The 25,938-nt window shown below is 37.6% G+C and overlaps 1 long non-coding RNA gene across 3 annotated transcripts in view; it reads right to left on the reverse strand.

The window, feature by feature from the left end:
- The window catches only part of LOC129533582 (uncharacterized), a 383,198-nt gene that overhangs the window by 63,839 nt on the left and 293,421 nt on the right, over nucleotides 1-25,938 (reverse strand). Inside the window, exons 1-4 of one of the 3 annotated variants that reach the window (XR_008679825.2) lie at nucleotides 12,850-13,003; nucleotides 10,674-10,763; nucleotides 10,063-10,139; nucleotides 7,558-8,785 (exon numbers count right to left, since the gene is read on the reverse strand). The exons of the other annotated variants lie outside the window; for them this stretch is intronic. This is a non-coding gene — a long non-coding RNA (uncharacterized lncRNA). Of the gene's footprint in view, nucleotides 1-7,557; nucleotides 8,786-10,062; nucleotides 10,140-10,673; nucleotides 10,764-12,849; nucleotides 13,004-25,938 lie in introns of those variants that run through there. 3 annotated transcript variants of the gene reach the window in all.

Here is a 25,938-nt window from a genome sequence, read left to right on the forward strand (position 1 = left end):
TTTCTTTGTGTAAAAGGGACAATCTGATATGGTGGTGATAAAGAAGGCAATGGAGAAAGCATTCTTTACGTTAGCTCTCCCCTGAAAGCCATTTAAAGTTTAAGATGTATAATGCCATGTTAAAAGGAGCAAAGCCTTTTTTGGCCATAGGATTACGAAGATAAACATAAAGAACTTATTGTTATTCTTTTGTAATTAGCATTAGCAAATTATTCCCCTTGTCTTTTCTTAAGTTTCTCAAATGGAACCTGTTTGTGATTAGGCTCTGTGCTAATTTGAATGGGCAACCTTCTAAAACATAAAAAAAAAAAGCTTTGTAACAGGAAGTCAGAATCTTAATAACACCGTGAGGAGTAGCTCTGTGATAAATCTGGTCCCAGAAACTAACAGTCAACTTTACTTTCATAGTCCTAAGACTCACAAACAGACTATTTGCCAAAGTCTCAGAATGTCTGGAGGAGGATAGTAAGAGGATGACCCAGTTGGAAGCTTGGGTCATTTTGCATGAGGCCCTCTGTGAGTTTTCTTGGAATTACTAATACAAGTCAGGAGAAAAATAGATACCAGCACTTCAAGCCTTGTTTAGCTTGAATAGTCACAAAGGACTTTTTGTACTTTGTGTCTAATAGGCTTTGCTCTGAAAATCTTCGTCCATTGCTGTGCCAAATCCTGGCTTATGCCATATGTCATGCACAGCAATTACATTAGATAATAAACTGCATGTTCCCTTGATGTACCCTCCCCCAATCTCCAGTCAGTGACATTGCCCTTAGAGAATGTCTGAGCTTTCATATTTGCAGAGAAACCCTCTGTTCAGACAGCAGAGGATTCATTTAATTTCAGCAACTGGCTATTACAGCTATATAAACATCTCTCTAGGCTTCCCAAATAAGCATGGCCTACATTCCCCACTTCCTTTTTTATTCAGGATAGGGAAGAATTAAAAAAGAAAAAAGCTAATAAATTTATATTAACAAATAAAGACATAGGATACACACACACACACACACACACACACACACACTGCCCATATATATACTTATATCAGAAATATAAAATAACAGAAATTTTAGCCCTCCTCCTTAAGATGGTAGGAATATAAAATAATTTGGAAACAAGTGAAAATATTTGGGAAAGACTGGCGGGCCAGGAGTGTTCGTACATAAAGTTGCTGGGCCCAGGTGGTGATGCACTCAGGGAGCTGGAGGATCCGTTTTCCCTCATCAGGTATCGGGGGCTTCTTCACCTCCCTCTCAGGGGTGAACATAGCCAGCCAGGCAGCTTTCCCTGTGACCAGCGCCTGCCTCTCTGCAGATTGCAATGTGAAGTGCCTTGTGGGTTTCATGTTCCCCTGAGTTGATTCAGGTGTAAGTATAAAACTGATGGCAGTTGGAGAAGGTCAGCATTACATATTCATTTTATTTTAAATAATTGATGATGTTTCCTGTCGCTGCTTACATTAATTGCTCTCAGGTGTTAGAAAATGACTCAGTGAGTTGCCTTTTAATATGCTTTTTTAGAAAGACAGTGTGTCTGCTCTTTGGAATACTAAAAGCTGCATGTACTGTGCAGGACTTTCTAACTGGAGGTTAATAAAGGGAAATTGAACATATGCATTGATGCTCTCTGCTGTGTGGAGAGGGAGAATGTGCCCAACTATGCACCCAAGGATGTGAGCCATAATTCTATCCAATCTTAGAATAAAACTCATGTTTACCCAGATTCTCCTGGTCAGATGTAGATGGGAAAGCCAATTGGATATTTTCTAAGGTGGTGACACTAATAACGGAGTATAAAATACAAAGTCATTTTTCACAATCAGTCCATAGAAAGATATTCTTTATCAAGTACAAACCACAAGTATTTTTTCAACGAATGCAGTTATCCAAAGGAATGGGATGCTATTTTTAAAAATTGATCATACGTATACAGAAGAGCCAAGTTCTTAAAACAATGTCAATTTCACTGCTTCTCAAAATATCAATTGCCTTACTTACAGTCATTTATAAAAAGGTGTGGGATTTTTTGGTTTTAAACATTGTTTGTAAAGAGAAGTTGGGCAAACAACATGGCTGACTCTAAGTCCGGCTCCATTTGCACATCCTGCATTGGTATTTCTGTGAAGTACATTTATGATGCCTATTAAAGAAGATCAAGAAACTTCTAAAACACTTTTCTTTGATGCATGCATCTAGAGTAGGACACGAATCAAATTCAAATGGAATCAAGTCAATCAGGATGAGTCTCAGAAGCACACCTGGCTTTTGAGAAAGGGTTAGTCGCTTTGGGGGGTATCCTAGGGGGAAGCATCTTACTTGAGGTGTCATCATCCAATCAGTAGATGTCTGATGGCTCTGTCCAGCAGTAGCAGTCTCAAACCCCACTGTGAAAAGAGGGGCTTTGGAGAAATTAATCTTCCTCCTATTTGTCTCTTCGATTTGAAGTTTATACAGGAAGAAGAGCAAGAGAATCATAAATAACATTTAAATTTAGGAGCTACACTTTTTAAGTTTTCAAGAAGACAGCAACCGTAACCAAAAGAGCTTTGTTCTCAGGCTAAATTTTGATTGATCAGGAAGCAAGACATTCTCTAACCATTGTAAACCATAACCTAATCATTAACTTTGTGAAGTTAATATTCAGCACTTTTTTTTTTTTTTTTTTTGAGATGGGGTCTCGCTCTGTCACCCAAGCTGAAATGCAGTGATACGATCATAGTTTCCTGCAGCTTCAAACTCTTGGGCTCAAGGGATCCTCCCACCTCAGTCTCCTGAATAGCTACAACTACAGGCACACACCACCACACTCGGCTAATTCCGTTTTTTAAATTATTTTTTGTAGAGACAGGGGTCTCACTTTCTTGCCCAGACTGGTCTTGAACTGCTGGCTTCAGGCAATCCTCCCACCCCAGCCTCCCAAAGTGTTGGGCCTGCCTGGCCATATACAGTACTTTATACCGTATTGACCTATACAATCAATCATTTACATGTGCACAAAATATGTGTGCAACATGCAGAGCTATAGCCAGGTGTGTGGTTGTGTGCAGACACATGCATATGCAGACACAGGAAAACACAGGCACACACACACACACCCCAAGTCAGTACACCAGCTGTTCAGCATTGTTTACAATATATTGGAATCACCGCTGACCTAAAGAGCTGAAGAAAATAACAGGCCATATTTTCAGCTTAGTAAAACCCTGCAGTAGGGAGCCCTTTATGAACAATTACAAGCATTTGCTGGAAATACATTTGCTGATTTAACAAACTGGGTAGGACAAATGTTTAACATGCTGTCGTAATGATGTTCAGATGCTTTTCTTAGTATTCGCTGATCTGAGATAATGCGTTCTTGCCCAATCATGCTACAAAGAAGCAGAGGAAATAAATAAATAAATATATGTAATGTGATGCGCTCTCACAATAGCAGAGCTGCTGACTGCCCCTGACAGATGGGAGAAAAAAAAAGTCAATATGATGTCTGAGACAGCCCAGGCTCGGCACTGCAGAATAAATTACATGATTCGCTGAATGCCTGGGCTTCGCTCAGACATACAAAAAAATTGGAAAGATAAAAGCTTGCATTGGCTTCAGATGATATTTACTGCTTGATGGATTTACTAGCAGCCCCAGTACAGTCATACTGTATTGAATTATTGGCCTCTATTTAGCTGTGTGTCCGTCGGAGCTTGAGTGTCCATTTAAGCGTAAGTGAGCTGGAGGCCCGCCAAGTCTCTCAGAGGCTCTGGGTACAGAGGAAGACGCGAGCTAATGGCCACCAGCTTGAATAACAGGGAGCTTGAGGACACTGGGGTAGGCAACAAAGCCCAGCTACAAAGTACTTTCTTATCAATATTAATGCCAAAATAAATATTAATGGAGGCTTCCCGGCATACCATTTTTGAATGTGCCCTGTTTTCTTTGTATTTTAACACAAATAGCTGGAAATGACTGTGTGATTTTTTTCTTTCCCTCTCCTTCACACTTTTTCTCCCTTTGAATCTAAGAAGGAATTTGGAAAAGACCATTAGCTTTACTGCTGCCCGTTGTCACAGCAGCAGGGTTTCTATAAGGCAAAGGAGGCAAATGAAATGCTGGCTCTAAGAGGTATACAGCTTCCAATAAAATATATGATTAGAATGGTAATGTACAGTACATCAGCTATTGTTACAGAGTCTTTACTGCATTGTGCTATGGCAGTTCAATTGGGAAGGAGCCTTCCATGTACAAAGCGCCTGTTAGGAAAGTTGCATTGTTATCATAGCTTCAAAAAAGAAGGTGGTGTGTGGAACGGGGGATATGCGGAACTCTCTGTACTTTCCACTCAGTTTTGCCATGGACGTAAAACTGCTCTAAAGCATAAAGTTTATTAGTTAAATAGAAACACACAAACACACATATACACACGAAGAGGGTGCAGGCAGGTTGGGTTGCGGTGGAGGAACAAAGAGGGCTAAGTGTTGAAGGCACTGGATTCAGCTACCCAGGGCCTAAAGTGTGAATGAACTGTAATTTTGCATAGTTTGTGCACTATAGGGAAGAGGGGGTAACTGGGGAGATGGGCCAGTCAAAGAGAAAGTCAGGGTCTGGCTCATCATTATTTATGGGAAAGATTAGGGGAGGGTTACTGCACAAGGATCCAGAGTGAGACCCACAGCGAGAGTTCTCAGACATCTGTGCAAGGCAACTGCTTCCATGAGCAGCACCAAGAGACCACATGCTCCAGGAAGATGCACATGGAGCATGCCAGCTGACTAAGTGTGCAAGGCTGGCTTCAGGAGGGTCTCCATGCTCTGGCAAGAGCAGGCACAGCCTCCAAGGCCAGAAACCCTCCCTGCATTGACTTGCCATGCAACCCTGAGCAAATCACTTAATTTCTTTTGTCCCTATTCTCTATCCTGTAAAATAGTTGATGATATCATAATAACAATGAACTACATTACAACATATTTAATGGATCAGGTGGAGTATGGATGACAAAAAGGTGAGCAGTGTTTCAGCAGTGTTAAACTTTTGGAGTGCATTTATGATCATTCTCACATTTATTTTCTCCACAGAACAGTGCATGGGTCTTGCTATGCCCATTTTATAGAATAGAAAAGTGAGGCACAGCTACTTAACCCAGGTCGCACAGCTAGATCACAGAAACACTAAGACTGGCCCCTAAGCCTCCCTTCTGATATACTTTCTGAACTATGAAACTTGAAAAGTCACCATTCCCTATTTGAACAGCAGGAGTAGGCACAGGTGACCCAGTGGACCCAGAAGTGCATCACTACCCTGAACTTGACTTGCTGCAGGACCTCTGATCACATCCCCTAAGTCCCTGGCCCTTCTCTCCAGCTCAGACCTGCCACTGTGAGGGGTTCCTGGGACCAGCAGTGTTCAGATAGACTAGCTGGGGGATCCCAAGGCCCCGAATGCCTGGGATAGACATCTCTCGGCTGGCTTTATGCAGAGCAAACTATTCTGAGGCTGAAGGGGCGTTGGATGCCACGGTCCGTCCCGCCTGCTTTCTGGGTGCTGCTCTGACTTTGCAGACTGCTCACAACAAACAGCAACCATCTATTTCATTCTGACCGGTTCTGACACTAGAACACTTAAATCCATTCTTTCTCTTGCTTTCTCAAAACAAAAGAATCCATAAGGCAAAAGGAAATAATCACTGTATCTCAGGCTCACAATAATGGAGCATAATTGCTATTTTCGTCTTGGTACTTGACACACATCATCTCACTTCTTCATCAGACTAGTGCCACAAAGTTGTCAGTATTGTTTTCATTTTCCACAGATGAGTGAATTGAGGTTCCAAGAGGTTAAATCTTTGCTCAGGGTCACACAACTGGTAAGTCAATAAGCTCAGCTTTAAAGCCCTGATTTGGCTGGTTCCAAAGCCCAAGTTTCTCCAGAAAATGTGATGCTCTTTCTGGGATGGCCCTGAAGAGTCTCCGTTTAACAATGCAAGAGAGTTGGCAATCTATTTTTTAAAGTTTTTTATGAAAAATGATCAAGTTTTTCTAATGATACTTTAAGAAAGGAAGAATGTAAATACTATTATGTGTTGTAATTCACCTTTTCTTACAAGGATTTTTTTCTAAAAGCCCCAAGTAGTTTGGTACAGAGTCAAATACCTGGAACTGGAATCAAACTGGCTGGAGTTCCAGGCCCTGCCCCACCAAGGGCTAACATTCAAACTTTAACATTCTTGTGCCTCATTGCACTCAAGTTCATGTAATAGTAATAACAATACTTTGCTTGTAAGGTTGTTAGGGATATTGAAATAACGTATGGTGCCTTAGCCCATAGGCCTCAATACTTGATGCTTCTTATTGGTAGTAATAGTAGTATCAACATAACAATGTACATGATTGACTTAAAGTAATTAAACTATGAGACACCAGCCAGCCAGTGTCATAAAATAGGCAGATCACGACAGAGATGGTGCTTTATTACTCTTAGTAACTACCAAAATGATATTGTTAGTTGCTAGAATAACCTGCAGATTATAAATAGGGAGCTGCAAACACACATGGGACCAGGGGCTCTCTTCAAAGGGTTGCTGTTTCAGATAGACGGCAAGAGTGACTTTGAATCTGGCAGTCTCTGTGGCATCTGCTTATGGGAGGTAGTACTGAGAGATGTCTTGTTTCTTGGCCAGGGTGACACGATTTGTGATTTATGCCCCTTATCACACCAGGGCTCAGCAAGCAGCAGCCTCTCTGCAGGGGAGACACATGGCATTGCCATCACATGAACCCGATTGTGCCATCTGGCAACAATCGGATTTCGTGTGATGGCAGAAATGTACATATACTCTCTGGAATTGATGCACAAAAAGTGGTTTTAAATTTTTTTATTAACATATATATTTGACAAGTCTATAGATTTGTGTTACTAATACTAGGATATATGATCTCTTAAAAGAAGACACATTGAACCACTTTCATAAACACTATAAAAAGTAAAGGACTACATATAAATCCCACATTTTGAAGCATCAAAAATAACAATTGCTTTAATTTCATGCTCTTGCACTTATATCATTTGTTCCCACTTTTAATCTGTTAGCTTAGAATCTTCAGCTTCTTTACAAGTACTTGTGTAAAAGTTGACTGAAGCTTACTATTCAGTACGTATGATGTATGTCAAATCAAATATACTATCATTTGCTAACAGTCACTTATAGACAGCAGAGCTCAGTTAAAATCTACCAGTAATTAGAGTCAACACTGGATGTGTTAACAGGGCCCATGTTAATGGATGTGCTAATTATTCTTCTCTGCGACAGACCCTGGCACCTGTTTGGTTTCAAGTTGCGACAAAGAGAGATTCTAGAATGATAGAGGAAGGAGGTCATCCAGGCCAACCCCTTCATTATACACAGGCAGAGTTTCAGAGTCCAAGATACACATCAATTATGGGATCTCTGTTTCATGAGAAATGCTAAGAAGATAATAAAAATAAACTACTACAGTGTGAATACTTAAAACTGTACATGGAAAGGGGAATCATTCATTAATGGGGAAAATACAAAGAGTAAGAATAAATGGCTCACCCTAAGATTGAAGTGATTAATAGGAATTCTCCCTTGGGATCCATCAATAGCAGGACAATTATTCTCTGGTATATTTATTAACAACCTGTAAGATGAATGAGGTGAGAAATAGTTGAATTTGGTGACAAAATGGAAAGATTTAGGAAAATAGTAAACTATTATAGGAAAAAAATCTGAGAAAACCCTATATTAAGCTAAAATAAGGGGAAAAAAAGAAGCGTGGACACATTGGAGCCTCTCGGAAAAAAAAGAATGAAAGTTATTGTGCACTATTCAGAAAGAATGTCTTCTGAATATTCAAGAGCAGACTGAATTTGATGAAGGACTCTGAGAATTGCTGTGAATAATTTTGTTAATAAATAAGCACAGACTGAACTAGTAGACACCCATTCTGTATGAGATAAAAATAAGTCAGCTTCTGCCATGCCATGACCAGCCCATTCTGGTTTTTAGGGCTCTATCACTTCTGGCCTCTTAGGACTCTTCCTTAACTTATCCATCATGTCAGACTTCTCTGCAACTCTTAACCCCTCCAGCCTTACTAATTTGTGCCTAACTGACACCCGGAACCAGACACAGCTAACAATCTCCAAAGTGGTGCACCTACCTATGCCCTTCACATGCAAAATATTTAGAGCCAAAAGAATGGACCACCTGCTTCCTGAATGATCAAGCAAGAAGAGAAAACACAAAGTGTTAGGTACACAGAATGTACAGCTGCCTTGCATTGTGAAAATTTGCTTAGAAATTCCAAGTTGTGAGTAAATGTGAAACCTCCTCTAACTGCTCATAGTCCCATCAGTAGCATCTGCCAGCAGGCGTAGGAGCTCTTTTTTTTCTTTTTCCACTCAAGTCACCACTGGATGTGGAAGCCATCTTTCCCTCTTTGTTCCACCACTGACACAGGTGACCATGGCACTGCAGATGGCTCCTACCATAGCACTGTAGGCTTTCACATCTTGCTTATATTTCAAGACAATGTGAAAGTATGGGAAGTGAGAGACACAGCAATAGGCATCTGTTTTGGGTGAGTAGGAATTTCCATGTGTAACACGTCCTGACTTGCTGAGAATCTTCGTGCCTTGTGGGAGGCTCATTTGATTCTGCTCCACCTCCGTGGCTTGCTTCTCCAGGTGTTGTGAGCCAGCTCCTCACTGATGTGTCAACACACCTGATTAGCCTGCAGTGGCAGGGTTTCCACACTTCCTGGAGAATACCCTTCATTTCTCTGGATGGAAGCCCAAAAGATTAAAGTCCATTAAGATGTCAAAGAAAAATAGAACTTTAATACCCTTAGCTAATGATCTTCTGGCACGCTGTCTCTTTCTCCCTCTGTCTCTGTCTCTCTCCCCCTGCTACCTTGATATATACACACAAACTAGGTATTATATATTATATATATTATATATTATATACTAATATATTTTCTGAATACATATATATTAAGATACAGAATATATATTCAGAAAATATATTTTAGTATATATTATATGTATTAATATAGAACTGTGAGAAATAGAATATATACATACTATTTTATATACTATCTCTATATATATTTAAAATATATGTATGTAAAGAGCCTTAGCTCAGGCTACTATAACAAGAATACCAGATAGACTGGTTGGCTTAAACAAAAAAAACCATCTTTTTCTCACAGTTCTGGAGGCTAGAAGTCTGAGATCAGGGTGCCAGCATGGTTAGGTCCTAGGAAGGGCCCACTTCTTGCTTTCCTTGTATGGCAGAGAGTGAGAGGAGGCAATCTTACTATTGTCTCTTCCTATAAGGCCACTAATTCCATCATGATGGTTTCACCTTCATGGTCTAATTACCTCCCAAAAGCCCCATTTTCCAATACCATCACATTGGGGATTAGGGGTTTAACATGTGACTATTAAAGTGACACAAACATTCAATCCATAGCATATATATGTGTATGTATATGTATATATTCTTACAGGAGGTAAGATCACTTGGATAAAAACATGTTAAAAAGGAAGCTTCTATATATGCAGAGAGATCACATAAAACTTGTTTTCACATAAAATATGGTTTGTAAAATTTTCTTCAGTTGAATGTCATCATAGAAAGTAACTAAAGTTAGAGTCTAAATTATTTCAGCAGTAACTGAACTTACGAGAATAACAATGAGCCCTAAATAATAGTATTCTTGTATCCAAGGTTCAGCACATACAGCCGTGGGGATAAAGCCTGCTGTGCATGATACAGGCCAGCATAATTGTTCAGTTATGGCACCCAGGTGTCATTCCTTCCACTAAACTTTATAATATGGTCATGGACACCCCCCAAGGTGTTATGGAAGACAAAAGGGACCATAATCATGAAAATTTATACATATAATTATCATAGTTCTCATAGCAATAATGTGCATATCTGTTAATTTTTTAAAAGTGTCTCTATACTTCTGGTGGGTGTTTTTTGGTATTATAGTTTAAATTGGGTGTCTCTAGATAAAGTCAGATATTGACCATTATTGAAAATTACCTGGGGTGACTTTACCACCTGACAGCTTCTTTAACCTAATGAGTCATCAAACACAATTGAACTTGAAATGTCCACCTCTGTTAAATGGGAAAAAAAAATTTTTTAAAGGCTATTAGAATAAAATGAGAATAGAAATATATACACATATATGAGCATTTTATAAATTGTTATGTCTAATATATACATATGAATACATATATTTATTCCTCCTTGTTAAAATTCTATGTGCAATAGTGGAAATTCAGTATAAAGCAGGACTTTAGTGCATTCTATTAAGGAACATTTACCTGAGGAACTAAGAAGATTTTGCTCAGCAAGGAAACCTTGAATGGGAGAGCTCCTCCTCATAAGAATCTCAAGAGTAATGCTGTAATTGTGAACTTCAGCATGAAAGATACATCTATGATCATGTTTAAGGCATACATATATTTGAAATGAGATATTGTCAAAGGAAAAACCTTCCCCAGTAGAATCATTCATACTTAAGGAACTAATGAGATCATCCACATAGATAATGAATCCATTACTTGAAAGAGAAATCAAATTGTAAATTTATATCCTGTATTTCCACTGATGTATATAAATATTGAATGAAATATGAATAAAAATACCTCATCTTATCACTCATGTGTCCAACTGAACCATTTCCAAAGTAAATAAAAAAAGTCGCGTTGAAATTACTTCTAGTTTTCATGATCTCACTGGGAAGAGAAATAATTTTATTCAGTAGTCTGTTGTAACTCTGTCATTATGCTGTAGTGAGGTAATTTGCTAAAACAGCTGCCTCTAATGAGTAAACCTTTCCATCTGGCACATCCAATATAGATACAAACAACTTCATCAGTTTTAAATAAAAAAGTAAGGAAGAGGAACTCTATTTCATGAAAAAATAAATAATTCTATTTTATGAAGTGGCTCTTGAACTATACACAAGATAAATGCATTTTGAGGAGATGACCATTTCTGTTTCTCTTGCTGGAGCCGTTTTGTCTGTTCCCAGGCTAAGAGCTCACAAACTTGTTCCAAATTTCTTTTTGCCACGTTGATAATGTGGATAGATTATAAATAATTATATATAATCTGGAGAGATTATAAAACAATTCAGTATAGGTCTATAATAGATTCAACACACAAGAAAACCTAGACAGAAGGAATGCTCTTGTAATATGTTAACTCAAAACTAGAATGAGTAAACATGTTTTTCATAATATCTACATTTTTTAACTTATCTTTTATTCTGAGAAATTATTATTAGGATCTTAATGTAAAGCCGCATTCCATTCAGAAATCCTTGATACCTCACGTGGAACTTTGACTAGCAGATATTCAAAGAAACTTTTGCTACCTGAATAATTGGTGGAAAACTGCATAACACTATAATCTTCTTAACTGCTAATTATTTGGGGTCAGTTTTTATAACATATTAACTCTTCCCTTTACCATTGTGATAGTTAATACTGAGTGGCAACTTGATCGGCTTGAAGGATGCAAAGTATTGTTCCTGGATGTGTCTGTGAGGGTCCGAAGGAGATTAACGTTTGAGTCAGTGGGCTGGGAAAGGCAGACCCACCATTAATCTGAGTGGGCACCATCTAATCAGCTGCCAGCGTGGCCAGGATATAAAGCAGGCAGAAAAATGTGAAAAGACTAGCCTGGCCTAGCCTCCCAGCCTACATCTTTCTCCCATGCTGGATGCTTCCTGCCCCCAAACATCGGACTCCAAGTTCTTCAGTTTTGGGACTCAGACTGGCTCTCCTTGCTCCTCAGCTTGCAGTTGGCTTATTGTGAGACCTTATGATCACGTGAGTTAATACTTAATAAATTCCCCTTTATATATTTATCTATGCTATTAGTTCTGTCCCTCTAGAGAACCCTAGTACAACCATGTATCTGTTACTATTTTTCAGCCAATATCTGGGCTTAGATTTGAGTGACCAAATTGTCTATTTTACTTTATTTTTAACTACAGACATTTTGACTTCTGGTGTATGAAGTGCAGGCTGCTCAATTTTTCTTTTTCATGAAGCTGATTTATTTAGGCTTAGTTTTAGAAATATAGGTATTACAATTTCTCAGGTTCCTAACACTGCATGCTTCCTAGGTTAAAATAAAGTTTAGATAGATATGTAATTGTGTAGAAAAAAGTCATAGGGTTTAGGTTAGAATCAGATTTCATAGCACTGATCTTACTAAAATGTTTTCTAACCAAAGGCAAGCTAACTGTTCATTAAAATGGAAGCCACCGAGATCAACATGTTAGGGATTCTCAATCCAAGTGCTGGCATTCTGGCTAAAAGAGCAGTAAGAGATGGATGATATAGGCACAGTCTTGGCATGTCTGAGCCCTGTGCCAGAAGGTTATCAGCCCTTTTGGGGAGATAATATCTGCAGCTTTAATTTTCTCTCTGACTACCAGGCATAATGTAAAATTAATGTGCATCATGTCAAGGTTATGGCAAGGCATTGTTGTCTGGAAGGGAAAACTGTTTGCTCCCCCGCCCTCCAAACACTTGCGCATACCGTGAAAATACATTATTACAAAGCACATTTCTTTGTCATTGTCAATAGTGGTGAGCCAGTAAAGGATATTTTCCAGCACTCATTATGCAGGAGGAAGTTAAGAGACCTCTAAAACTCAGTCTTAAAACAAAGAACATACTTTGTTTATTCGTAAAACAAAAATAGTTCCATCTTATCTAACATTAATAAAAATAAAGTCAAACAAGACATTTGTTCAGTTACCTTCCTGGTATTTGAATTGTAAATCAGTAATTCTTGGACTTTTACCTGATCCTACAAACGACTGAAGGGTCTCCAAATTTGTATTTTTGTCCAGAACCATCCCCAGACCCAGATGACTCTAAAATAAGCAGCTGGTAGAGAATTATGATTCTGCCTGAAAAAGATAGGAAAAGCTTTATAACAATAACATCTCTTGTATTCCGTCATCATCTGACTCTTCTCATAGGTCTAGCCTTATACACAAACTCACAGATGGAAGAAAACTCCAGTATTTTTTATGATAAAGATGTGTTCCTTGAGGGTAGAACAGAGGATTATAAACATTTTCCTAATGGAAGAAATCTAAAATGGTATCTTTTTTCTCCTAAGATAGATAGGCAGGACCAAAAGGAAATAAATATTTGCTAAATAAATTTCAAAAGAACAAGATTAAATTCAAGCAAATGAGTTACAAGAATAAAATTATGGCAAAAGGATTGTTATAAAAACCAATGTCCATGCTAAAGTTTTGTTAACAGTGATGAAAACAAAAAGAAAATGTGCTCTCTTATCTGATTTAAAGTGCTGAAAGATGAAGATAGATCCCTTTTCCCTGAACATATTAAATTCAAGTCTAAATAGTCCTCCAAAAGTAAATTGATTTTAACATTGCTCACATTTTCTCTACTTCTCTCTTCGGTAGCTAATAATGTGTAGTATTACATGTGGATTAGGCACAATACTAGAGCTTTGTGAAGAAGATAGGTCTCTAGGAATATGACATGTGAGAGCCCTCCTGATGTTTAGCTAGGTTTTTGAAAAAATAAATAAATAAATAAACAAACAAAAACTAGTGTAAAATAAAGAGACATAAACTGAATTTAAATAATTAGTACAACCTATTATAAGGAAAAGTCAGGATAATTTTTAGAGCTATCTCAGTTTGCCACATTTATAGCTGCTAGGCGCTCAGGCTTCAGATATTTTGTAGAATCCTTGCCAGGGTCCTTCTACCTTGCCTCCATGGGAGCAGGGTGTATTAGTCAGCTTGGGCTGCCATAACAAAATACTACAGACTGAATGGCTTAAACAACAGACACTTATTTTTACCAAGTTCTGGTGCTGGCAAATTTGGGTTTTGGTAACGGCTGTCTTCCTGGCTGCCTTCTCACTGTATCCTCACACGGCCCTCCCTCTGAGCTTGCTAGCTAATATATTTTCCTCTTCTTGTAAGGTATAGGTATTCTATTGGATTAGGATCCCATCCTTATGAACTTATTTAACCTTAATAACCTCCTTACAGATCCTGTCTCCAAATACAGTCACATTGGAGTTGGGGTTCCAATATGAATTTTGGGGGAACAAAATTCAGGCTATATTACAGGTTTAAGGAACACTTAAGATGGGACCATAGGTAGCCCATGGGCCACATGTGGATGTGCTAGAACAAGTCCTTCCTTCCTCTCAGTAGATGTAGTTCTGTCCATTAGGGTGGACAGCTATGGATTGGATTCTGGCCCCTAATTACTCTATTAGTCATAAGTTCTTTGCAGGGCACAACTTGTTCAACCAAAAGTGAATTTGAAGAATCCAAAGAGGAGTCTTGGACAACTTTGGACATCAATAATGACAAAAAGAGCCTTCAGCAGAGATAACCAGAGGCCAACTTTCAAATATTGGTACAATAAAAACCTATCCTAAAATATCTCACTTCCATGTTAGACAGCTACTGGATAATCCAGCATGCCAGACATAGAACTTAGATTCCACCAGACTCAGGTTTAGATCAGAATACGCCCCCAAGCACCCTGATGCGTACCTGAGGAAAACATAGGAGCATCCATAACACAAGCAGAAATCTACCTGGGATCTAAACTAAGTACATCTATATATTTAGATCACGGTAGCACAGAGAGCAGCTTCTAATAAAAATCAGCCTAGTCCCTGAGAAGACTTCATTCATGAAAAGTACCAGAGGTCAGGCTTGACCCCCTGGATTGCCCTGGCTGGAGGCTCCTTAAGGAGAACCAGTGTCGTACAATGGATAAGATGCCAGGTTCTGAGGCTAGGTTGTCTGGATTTGAATCCTGGATCTACCCTGTGATGGCTGTATGACCTTGGCCAAGTTACTTAACATTCTATGCTTCATTTCTCTCATTTTAAAAATGGCCATAATTATATTGCCTATTTCAGATTGATTGTGAGGATTAAATAAATGAGTACACATATACTATCACTTATTTAAAATTCTCAAACCAAAGCAGTGAAAACCTAAAAGATTTTTGTGCCCCTTTAGAGACAAAAACTGACAAACTTATTTGGCAGGAAAGTTTGGTTTGGTCTGAAATTAGACTATGTATAATCCTTATTCATCCCACTTAGTGTTAATATTCATATTTTGCTACAGAAATATGAAAATATATTTGATTACAGAGTGCTGCCTCAGACTCAGCTTGAGATATAAGGTTATATTTGGTATACACACCTTGCTAAAATAGGAAAATACAAAATTGGCTCCTAGGGTTGCAGATAAGGAATTGTAGACTTAGAACAGTAACTAGCACTTAGCAAGTCTATTTAAGTGTTAGCTTTTAAAAGACTGTCCTGTGACTAAGTGTTCCACATACAGAAAGGGAGATCAGTGACCCTATCTGCTCCATAAACTTCAACTTCAAGTTACAGAATCATAGGATAATAGAGCTAGGAACAGGCTGAGAGATGATTTTTTCCAGTCACACATTTTGTAGATACCAAAAACAGATACTAAACTTCTGACCATAAAGGAGTAACAGGGACCAGATTTACCCTACCACCTGAAATAACCAAAAAATATATTATAAAACAGTTTTCACTAGGACATCAGTCAATGAAGAACAGTGATCTCAAGGAGATGGAATACAGAAAGGTAAGCCCTGTGATTGCCATAGTTAACTGACTGGAGAAAGTTTCCAGGCAAGGACAGGAAATACAGACAGAGCTTGGTAAAGTCCTTGAGTTGTGACCAAAGTGGATAGAGTTTGCAAGTCAGAGAGCTAGACAGAAGAGACATACATAGAGATGGGACTTTGGAGATCAGCAGAGCATCCCCTGGAGTGTACAGCTGAGTGCTATCTATACATGCATGTGAAGAAACTGCCTGAGGCTGGGAAAAGAAACACTCAAAAGAATGAAAAGGAAAAGTATCCAGCACTTACACAGGACTGGGAATTGTGCCTCCTGTTCCCATGAGCCAGAATGAAAAGAAAAAAACAAAACAAAACAAAACAAAAAACAAGATTTATGGTGCATTGGGGTAGAATACACAAAAGGATCTTTTCTCAGTCATGGAGAATAATTAGCCCTAGACTGAATACTATTCTGGTTCTGCCTAAAATATCTTAAAAGCAGAACCCACAAGGCTGAAACTGTTTCTAAATAACTTAAATGAGTCCCAGAACAAAACTTAAGAATACATATAGGAATATAAAATATTCAGCAGCCAATAAGGTGAAAAACCACAAAGTCTGGGATACAATAAAAAAGGACCAAGCATACAAAGAAGCAGGAAAATATGACCCGTAACAGGAAACATAGTCAATCAAAACTGACACAGACTTTTCTCAATTCCTCTCACTAAATACAACTAAAAACCCTGGACATTATAGATAAAACAAACATAAGACTCTGAAGGTGGGGAGAAGAAGGCAAACCAGCTAGGGAAGTCAAGACTCAAGGAATATGTTGGTGAGTTCCCTGGGTTTTCTGTTTCCCTCAGATAGCCCAGAGTTGGTGCTATACAAATGGGAAAGCCAAAATATCAACATCTGCAGGCAAAAATAAGCTGTAACAGAAGCCTTCTGTCTCTAACCAAAGGTCTATGAGGGCAGCATAGCAAGACAAAAAACTTTTAGAAAACAATCGCTGTCTTCAATCAGAGATCACAGAAAAAAAAAAACAGCATTCCCACCCCTTCCATTCCAGCAAAGGACCAGTGAGTATTTTTTCCTTTGTGAGGTTTTAATGGGGTATCACAAGATGTTTGCTGGGGTAGTATCAGAGAAGGTCAAGACTGGAGCCAGGTCTTTTAACACTGCAAACTGGCAGCAAGTCCCCATTTCCCTGAAGTGTCGTGAAGACCAGTGGGGGAAGCAAGATACCCACCCCCCATCCTAATTAAGCAGCATTGCCCCTTCCCCTGCCAGAGTGGTGTCAAAGAAAGCTACCGAAAACAGAAGGTTTAAATAATTTCTAGAATCTAATAATATAATAGGAAAATATTCAGATTTCAATTGAAAATTATTCATCATGCCAAGAACCAAAACAATCTCAAAATGAATGAAAAAAACAATCAATAGATACTATGCTGAAATTACAGAAATGCTAAAATTATCCGGCAAAGATTTTAAAGCAGCCCTGACAAGAGTCCTTTTCCTGACAAAACAGACTTGAAAAAATGAAAAAATAGAAAGCTTCACCCAGTATATAGAAAGTTTCAGTAAAGAAATAGGAGATATATTTAAAAATTAGAATTTTAGTACTGAAAATTGCAGTAGTTGAAAGGAAAGCTCTGTTAATGGGCTCAACAGCATAATGAAAGGAACATAAAAATGAATTTGTGAAATGGAAGACAGAACTATAGAGACTGCCCAATCTGGACAGCAGAGAGGAAGTGGACTAAAACACAAAAATAAAGAGGGCCTTGGTGACCTGTGGGACTATAACAAAAGATCTAACATTTCTGTCACTGAGTCCCAGAAAGAAAGGAGAAAAAAAGGCAGGGCTGAAAAAGTGCTCAAATTAAAAATGGCTGAAAACTTACCAAATCTAGCAAAACATTTGAACATACACTTGCAAGATGCAAAGTGAATGGCAAGCATGATAACACAAAGAAATCTGTTCCAAAACAACTTCTGAAAATTAAAGAAAAAATTTTTGAAAGCAGCCAGAAAAAAAAAAAATTGACACCTTACCTATAGGGGCAAATATTCAAATGACAACAGATTCCTCATTAGAACTTATGGAAACCAGAAAGAAGTGGCACAACAGTTTTCAAGTGATGAAAGAGAAAAAAATAGAACTGTCAACATAGAATCCTACACCCAGTAAAAAATATCCTATAGGAAAGAAGAGAAAAATCAAGTGTTCTTACACGAAAGAAAACTAAGATAATTTGTCACTAGCAGACCTACCCTAAAATGACTAAAGAAAATTCAATAAACAGAAAAGAAATCATAAAAAAAGAAGCTTGGAACATCAGAAAGAAAGAGAGAACATGATAAAAATATGGGTAAATAGAAGAGATTTTGCTTCCCTTGAGTTTTCTAAAGTTTGCTTTATGGTTGAAACAAAAATCATAACAGTGTCTGATGTGGTCCTAAATGTATGTAAAGAAAATATTTAAGACAATTATAAGTAGGGGATGGTAGAAGAGCATAAAGGTCAGTGATAATTCTATACTTCACTAGAAATGTTAAAATGACAACACCAGCAGACTGCAATAAGTTATGTATGTATATTGTAACACCTAGAACAACCACCACAAAAGCTATAAAAAAAAGCACTCAAAAGCATAAATAAATCAAAATCTTTAGAAATGTGCATATAATCCACATAAAAACAGAAAGAAGAAAGCAAAGACGCGAAACGCAGAGAATAAACAAAAAACAAAATATAAAATGGCAGAATCGAGCCTTAACATATCAATAATTACATTAAATTTAAATGGTTACTACATCAATAGAAGACAGAGATAGGCAGAACTGATTTTAAAAACAACTCCTCCCAACTATATGCTACAAGAAACCCCTTCAAATATAATGATATTGACCAGTTGAAAATAAAAGGGTGGAAAAGATATATCATGCAAACAAGAGAAAAGGAAGAGTGGTTATAGTAATATCAAATAAAGTACCCTGTAGAGCAAAGAAAATTACCAGCTACAGAGATTATATGTCATGATAAAAGTGTCAATTCACCAAGAAGGCATAGCAATCTTAAATGTATTTACACCAAACAATAGAGCTGCAAAATACATGAAGTAAAACTGACAAAGCTGAAAGAAGAAATAAATCCAAAATTATATTTGAAGATTTCAATAACTTTCTCTCAAAATTGATATAACAGCTACATGGAAAATCAACAGTTATACAGAATTCAATAACACCAACAACCAACAGAATCTAATCAACATTTATGAAACACACACCCTACAAGAGCAGAATACATTGTTTTCAAGTGTCCATATAATATATTCCAAGATATGCCATATCCTGAATCATGAATGTAAAAGAATTGAAATTATCCAGATTGTGTTCTCTGACCACAATGGAATAAACTGGAAATCAGTAACAGAAAGATAACAGAAAAATATCTAAGTATTTGAAAACTGAACAATATATTTTAAAATAGTCTGTGCGTCAAATACAAAAACTCAAGGGAAATTTTAAAAATGCACTGAGAAATAAAAGTGAAAATACAATGTATCAAAATTTGTGGGGCACAGCTAAAGCACTGCTGAGTGGGAAATGTATAGCATAAAATATATATATTAGATAGAGAAGAAATAACAAAAATAATCTGAATTCCCACCTAAAGAACCTAGAAAAAAAAAGGAATAAAATAAACACAAACCAAGCAGTAGGAGGAAAATAATAAACAAGAGAAATCAGTGAAATCGAAAACAGAAAAACAATAGAGAACACCAATGAAACAATGAGATGGTTCTTTGAAAAGATCAACAAAATTGACAAATCTTTGGCAAGACTAAGAAAAAAGAAGAGAAAAAACAAATGTTGGTTAATTTCAGAAATGAAACAGGACATATTATTACAGACCCTGCAGGCATCAAGTGAAGAATAAAAGAACACTATGAACAACTACCGCAATTCACCTAATATGAAATAGGTAGACTGAAGAGCCCTATAACTATTAAAGAATTCAATATTGATTTAAAACTATCCCAAAAAGGAAATCTCCAGACCCAGATACTTTTGCTAAAGGATTTTACCAAATGTGTAAAGAATAATTCACAACAGCATTATAAAATCTCCTCCAGAAAATAGAAAAGAAGAAAACACTTCCCATTTTATGACATTAGTTTTACTCTAATGTCAAAAATAAACAATGATGGTACAAATAACAGAAAACTACAGACCAATATCCCTCATGAATAAGAGACAAAAGTCTTTCTTTAATAAAAATTTTAGCAAATAGAATTCAGCAACTCATAAAAAATTATACACCATTACCAAGTAGAGTTTATTCCAGAGACAGGTGGCTAAATACTCAGCAGTCAATAAATAAATGTAATTCACCTTATTAACAGGCTAAACAAAATCACATGTTGGTATCAGTCAGCAGAAAAGCATTTTACAAAATTTAACTCCTATTCATGATTTTTAAAACTCTCAGGAAAGAAACGGAAATGGAGGAAATCTTCCTCAACTTGATAATAACATCTACAAACAACTTAGAGTTAATATTACACTTAATGGTGAAAGATTATATGCTTTCTCCCTAAATCAGGCCAAAAGCACATATGAGTTGGGCTAGTAGCACACACACCTTTAGTCCTAGCTACTTTAGCTACTTGGGAGGCTGAGGCAGATTACTTGAGCCCAGAAGTTCAAATCCAGTTTACCCTGTCTCAAAAAAAAAAAAAAAAAAAAAAAGTCTTCTTTCAGAAGTCATATTCAAGACAATGCTAGATATTCTAGCCAGTGCAAGAAGATGAGGCAAGGAAACATAAGGCATCAATTGAAATGAAAGATATTAAACTGTTCCTATTTGTAGATGACATGATTTGTCTATATAGAAAATGCTAAGGAATCTATAAAAACAAAACTCCAAGAACTAATAAGGTAGTTCAGCAGATCTCAGAATACAAGATATATAAACATCAATTGAATTTTTATATACTAGCAATAAACATGTGGGCACCAAAAATGAACATACAACACTATATAAAATTATTCAAACAAATACAAGTCCTAGGTGTAAATCTTACAAAATATGTACAGGACTTGTATGCAGAAAACTGCACAACACTGAGGGTTTTAATCATAAAGGGATTCTGGATTTTGTCAAATGCTTTTTCTGCATCTATTGAGATGATTGTGATTTTTTATTTTAATTCTGTTTATGTAGTGTATCACATTTACTGATTTGCATGTGTTAAACCATCACTGCATCCCTGATACACTTGATCATGGTGGATTATCTTTTTGATGTGCTGTTGGATTTGGTTAGCTAGCATTTTGTTGAGGATTTTTGCATCTGTGTTCATCAGGGATGCTGGCCTGTAGTTTTGTTTGTTTGTTATGTTCTTTCCTGAGGTTGGTATTAGAGTGATACTGGCTTCATGGAATGATTTAGGGAGGGTTCCCTCTACCTTGTGGAATAATGTCAATAGGATTGGTACCAATCGTTCTTTGAATGTCTGGTAGAATTCTGCTATGAATCCGTCTAGTCCTGGACTTTTTTCTGTTGGCAGTTTTTTTTAGCACCATTTCAATCTTGCTACTTGTTATTGGTCTGTTCAGAGTTCCTATTTCTTCCTGGTTTAATATAGGAGAGTTGTATATTTCCAGGAATTTATCTGTCTCCTCTGGGTTTTCTAGTTTGTGTGCATAACAGTATTGACAGTAGGCTTGAATGATCTTTTGTATTTCTGTGGTATTAGTTGTAATATCTCCCGTTTTGTTCTAATTGAGCTTATTTGGATCTTATCTCTTCTTTTCTTGGTTAATCTTGCTAATGGTTTATCAATTTTGTTTATCTTTTCAAAGAACTAGCTTTTTATTTCATTTATCTTTTATATTTTTTTGTTTGTTTCAATTTCATTTAGTTCTGCTCTAATCTTTGTTATTTCTTTTCTTCTGCTGTGTTTGGGTTTGGTTTGTTCTTGTTCCTGTATTTCCTTGAGGTGTCACTTTACTTTGTCTATTTGTGCTGTTTCAGACTTTTTGATGTAGGCATTTAATGGTGTGAACTTTCTTCTTAGCACTGCTTTTGCTATATCTCAGAGGTTTTGATAGGATGTGTCACTATTATCATTCAGTGTAAATAATTTTTTAATTTCATCTTGATTTTATTGTTGACTCGATGATCATTCTAGAGCAGGTTATTTAATTTCCATGTATTTTTATGGTTTTGAAGGTCCTCTTTGGAGTTGAGTTCCAATTTTATTCCACTGTGTTCTGAGAGAGTACTTGATATAATTTCAATTTTCTTAAATTTTTTGAGACTTGTTTTGTGGCCTATCATATGGTCTGTCTTGGAGAATGTTCCATGTGCTGAAGAATAGAATGTATATTTTGCAATTGTTGGGTAGAATGTTCTGTAAATATCTGTTAAGTCCATTTGCTGTAGGGTATAGTTGAGGTCCATTGTTTCTTTGTTGAGTTTCTGTCTTGATGATCTGTCTAGTGCTGTCAGTGGAGTATTAAAGTACCCCACTATTATTGTGTTGGCATCTATCTCATTTTGTAGGTCTAGTAGTAATTGTTTTATAAATTTGGGAGCTCCAGTGTTAGGGGTGCATGTATATTTAGGATTCTCATATTTTACTGTTGAATTAGCCCTTTTATCATTATATAGCATCCCTCTTTGTCTTTTTTAACTGTTGTTGCTTTAAAGTCTGTTTTGTCTGATATAACAATAGCTAGGCCTGCTTGCTTTTGGTGCCCATTTGCAGGGAATATCTTTTTACACACCTTTACCTGAAGTTTATGTGTGTCCTTATGTGTTAGGTGAGTCTCTTGAAGACAGCAGATACTTGGTTAATTCTTATCCATTCTGCCATTCTGTATCATTTAAGTGGAACCTTTAGGCTATTTACATTCCACGATAGTATTGAGAAGTGAGGTACTATTCTGTCCATTATGCTAGTTGCTGCCTGAATACCTTATTTTTTATTCATTGTGTTATTGTTTTATAGGTCCTATGAGATTTATGCCTTAGGAGTATTCTATTTTGCTGTATTTTGAGGATTTGTTTCAATTTAGAGCTCCTTTTAGCAGTTCTTGTAGTGCTGGCTTGGTAGTGGTAGAGGTGAATTCTCTCAGTATTTGTCTAAAAAACACTTTATCTTTCCTTCATTTATGAAGCTTAGTTTTGCTGGATACAAAATTCTTCGCTGATGATTGTTTTGTTTAAGCAGGCTAAGATAGGACCCCAGTTTCTTCTAGCTTGTAGAGCTTTTGCTGAGGAATCTGCTCTTAATCTGAAAAGCTTTGATTTATAGGTTACCAGATGCTTTTGCATCATAGGTCTTAAGATTCTTTCCTTCGTCTTGACTTTAAATAACCTGATGATTATATCCCTAGGTGATGATTTTTTGTGCAAATGAATTTCCCAAGTGTTCTTTGAGCTTCCTGTATTTGGATGTCTAAATCTCTAGCAAGGCCATGGAAGTTTTCCTTGATTATTGCCTCAAATAGATTCTCCAGACTTTTAGATTTCTCTTCTTCCTTGGGAACACCAATTATTCCTGGGTTTGGTTATTCAACATAATCCCAAAGTTCTTGAAGATTTTCTTCATTTTTTAAAATTCTTTTTTCTTTGTCTTTGTTGGATTGGGTTAACTCGAAAGCCTTGTTGTTGAGCCCTGAAGTTCTTTCTTCTACTTGTTTAATCCTATTACTGAGACATTCCAGTGTATTTTGCATTTCCCTAAGTATGTCCTTCATTTCCAGAAGATGTGATTGTCTTTTATGTCTTTTATTTTTGCTACCTATTTCTCTGGTGATTTTTCCATCTATATTCTGTAACTTTTTTTTTATTTCTCAAAGTTGGTATTCACCTTTCTCTCGTGTCTCCCTAAGTAGTTTAATAATTTGGACTTCTGAATTCTTTTTCTGGCAGTTCGAAGATTTCTTCATGGTTTGGATCCATTGCTGGTGAGCTAGTATGATCTCCTGGGGGTATTAAGCAACCTTGTATTGTCATTACCAGAATTGTTTTTTTGGTTTCTTCCCATTTGGGTAGATTATGTCAGATGGAAGATCTGGGCCTCAACAGCTATTGTTCAGATTATTTTGTCCCACGGAGTGCTCCCTTGATGTGATGCTCTCCCCATTCCTCTAGGGATGAGCCTTCCTGAGAGCTGGATTGCAGTAATTGTTATTGCTCTTTTGGGTCTAGCTGCCAGTGGGGTCACTGGGCTCCAGGCTGGTACTGAGGAGTGTCTGTAGAGTCCTGTGATGTGATCCACCTTCAGATCTCTCAGCTGTGGATACAAGCACCTGCTCCAGTGCAGGTAGCAGGGGAGTGAAGTGGATCCTGTGAGGGTCCTTGGTTATAGTTTTGTTTAGTGCACTGGTTTTATGTTGGTTGGCCTCCAGCCAGGAGGTGGCACTTTCAAGAGAGCATCAGCTGATGTAGTATAGGGAGGATACAGTTTGCTCTAGGGTTATTTGGATAAGTATTTGCATTTCTCAGATGGTGGGCACAGCCATAGAGCTTCTAAGAGATTATGTCCTTTGTTTTCAGCTACTAAGGCAGGTAGAGAAATATCATCAGATGGGGTCAGAGTTAGGCGTGTCTGAGCAGGGCTTGCAGTGGCCATTGTATTAGATGGGTGTATGGTTCTCAGGCCAATGGAGTTATGTTCCCAGAGGGATTATGGCTAACTCTGCTGTGTTATACAGGTTGCCAGGGAAGGAGGGGAAAGCTGGCAGTGGCAGGCCTCACCCAATTCCCACAGAGCACTAAAGGCCAGTCTCACTCCCAGGGTGCCTCCTTCAACAGCCCAGAGTTTATTTCCAGGCAACCAGTGAGCAGGGCTGAGAACATGTTCTGGGCTATAAGCCTCCCCACTAAGAAAGCAAGCAGGGCTTTCAGGTCTCAGGCCTCCCCACCTGTCTTGGTTTCCATACTCATATCTGCACACCCTGTTTGCCTCCTCCCTTGGATTCTATCTAGGAAACCTCACATTTGGTTGAAATTATTACAAATTTCAGCTGGAAGTTTCCTTCTCCCTGTGGTCTTTCCCTAATGCCACTGGCAGCCCTCCCCAAGAACACCTATGAGACAGTCAGGAATGACTTCCCTGGGGACCAAGAGTGTCCACAGGGTACTTTCTGCTGCTTTCTCTACCCCTATATTTTGCTCAGCTTTCTAAATTTTTCTCAGATCCAGGTAAGGTCAAATACTTCTCCCATGAACTGAACCTATAGGTTCTTGAACGGGGATGTGTGTTCAGGGACGGATGTTCCCCCTCACATTTTGGGCACTCATAGTTTTTCAGCAGATTCATGGAGCCTGCAGTGGTAAACCACTTCCTTCCAAGGGTCTGTGGATTGTCTTGGCTTTCCCAGTATGTACCTGTGGTAGTTCCTGAAGCAAAAGTTTACAATGTGAGTCTCCACACACTGCTCTGTCTGTCTCAGTAGAAGCTACAAGTTAGTCCTGCCTCCTATCTGTCATCTTTTCTCCATATTCCAGCATCTCTTTATGATTAAAACCCTCAGCAAAATTAGAATAAGGGTCACACCTTAAAGTAATAAAAGCCATTTATGGCAAGGCAACATTATACTGAACAGGGAAAAGTTGAAAGGAGTCCCCCTGAGAACCGGAACAAGACAAGGATGTCCACTTTCACCACTTCTATTCAACATAATACTGGAAGTCCTAGCCAGAGCAATCAGAAAAGAGAAGGAGATAAAGGGCATCCAAATAAGTAATGAGGAAGTCAAACTGTTGCTGTTTGCTTATGATGTGATTATGTACCTAGAAACCCCTAAAGACTCATCCAAAAAGCTCCTAGAACTGATAAATGAATTCAGTATGTTGCTGGGTACAAAACTAACATACACAAATCAGTAGCACAGCTATACACCAACAACGACCAAGCTGAGAATCAAATAAAGAACTCAAACTCTTTTACAATAGCTGCAAAAAATAAAATAAAATACTTGGGAATATGCCTAACCAAGGAGGTGAAATACGTCTACATGGAAAACTACAAAACATTGCTGAAAGAACTCATAGATGACACAAATAAATGGAAATGCATCCCCTCCTCATGAAGGGTAGTATCAATATTGTGAAAATGACCATACTGCCAAAAGCAATCTACAGATTCGATGCAATTCTCATCAAAATATTATCAACATTCTTCACAGAACTAGAAAAAACAGTCTTAACATTCATATGGAACCCAAAAAGAGCCCACAC

Source organism: Gorilla gorilla, chromosome 4, assembly GCF_029281585.2.
Source record: "Gorilla gorilla gorilla isolate KB3781 chromosome 4, NHGRI_mGorGor1-v2.1_pri, whole genome shotgun sequence".
NCBI lineage: Eukaryota > Metazoa > Chordata > Mammalia > Primates > Hominidae > Gorilla > Gorilla gorilla.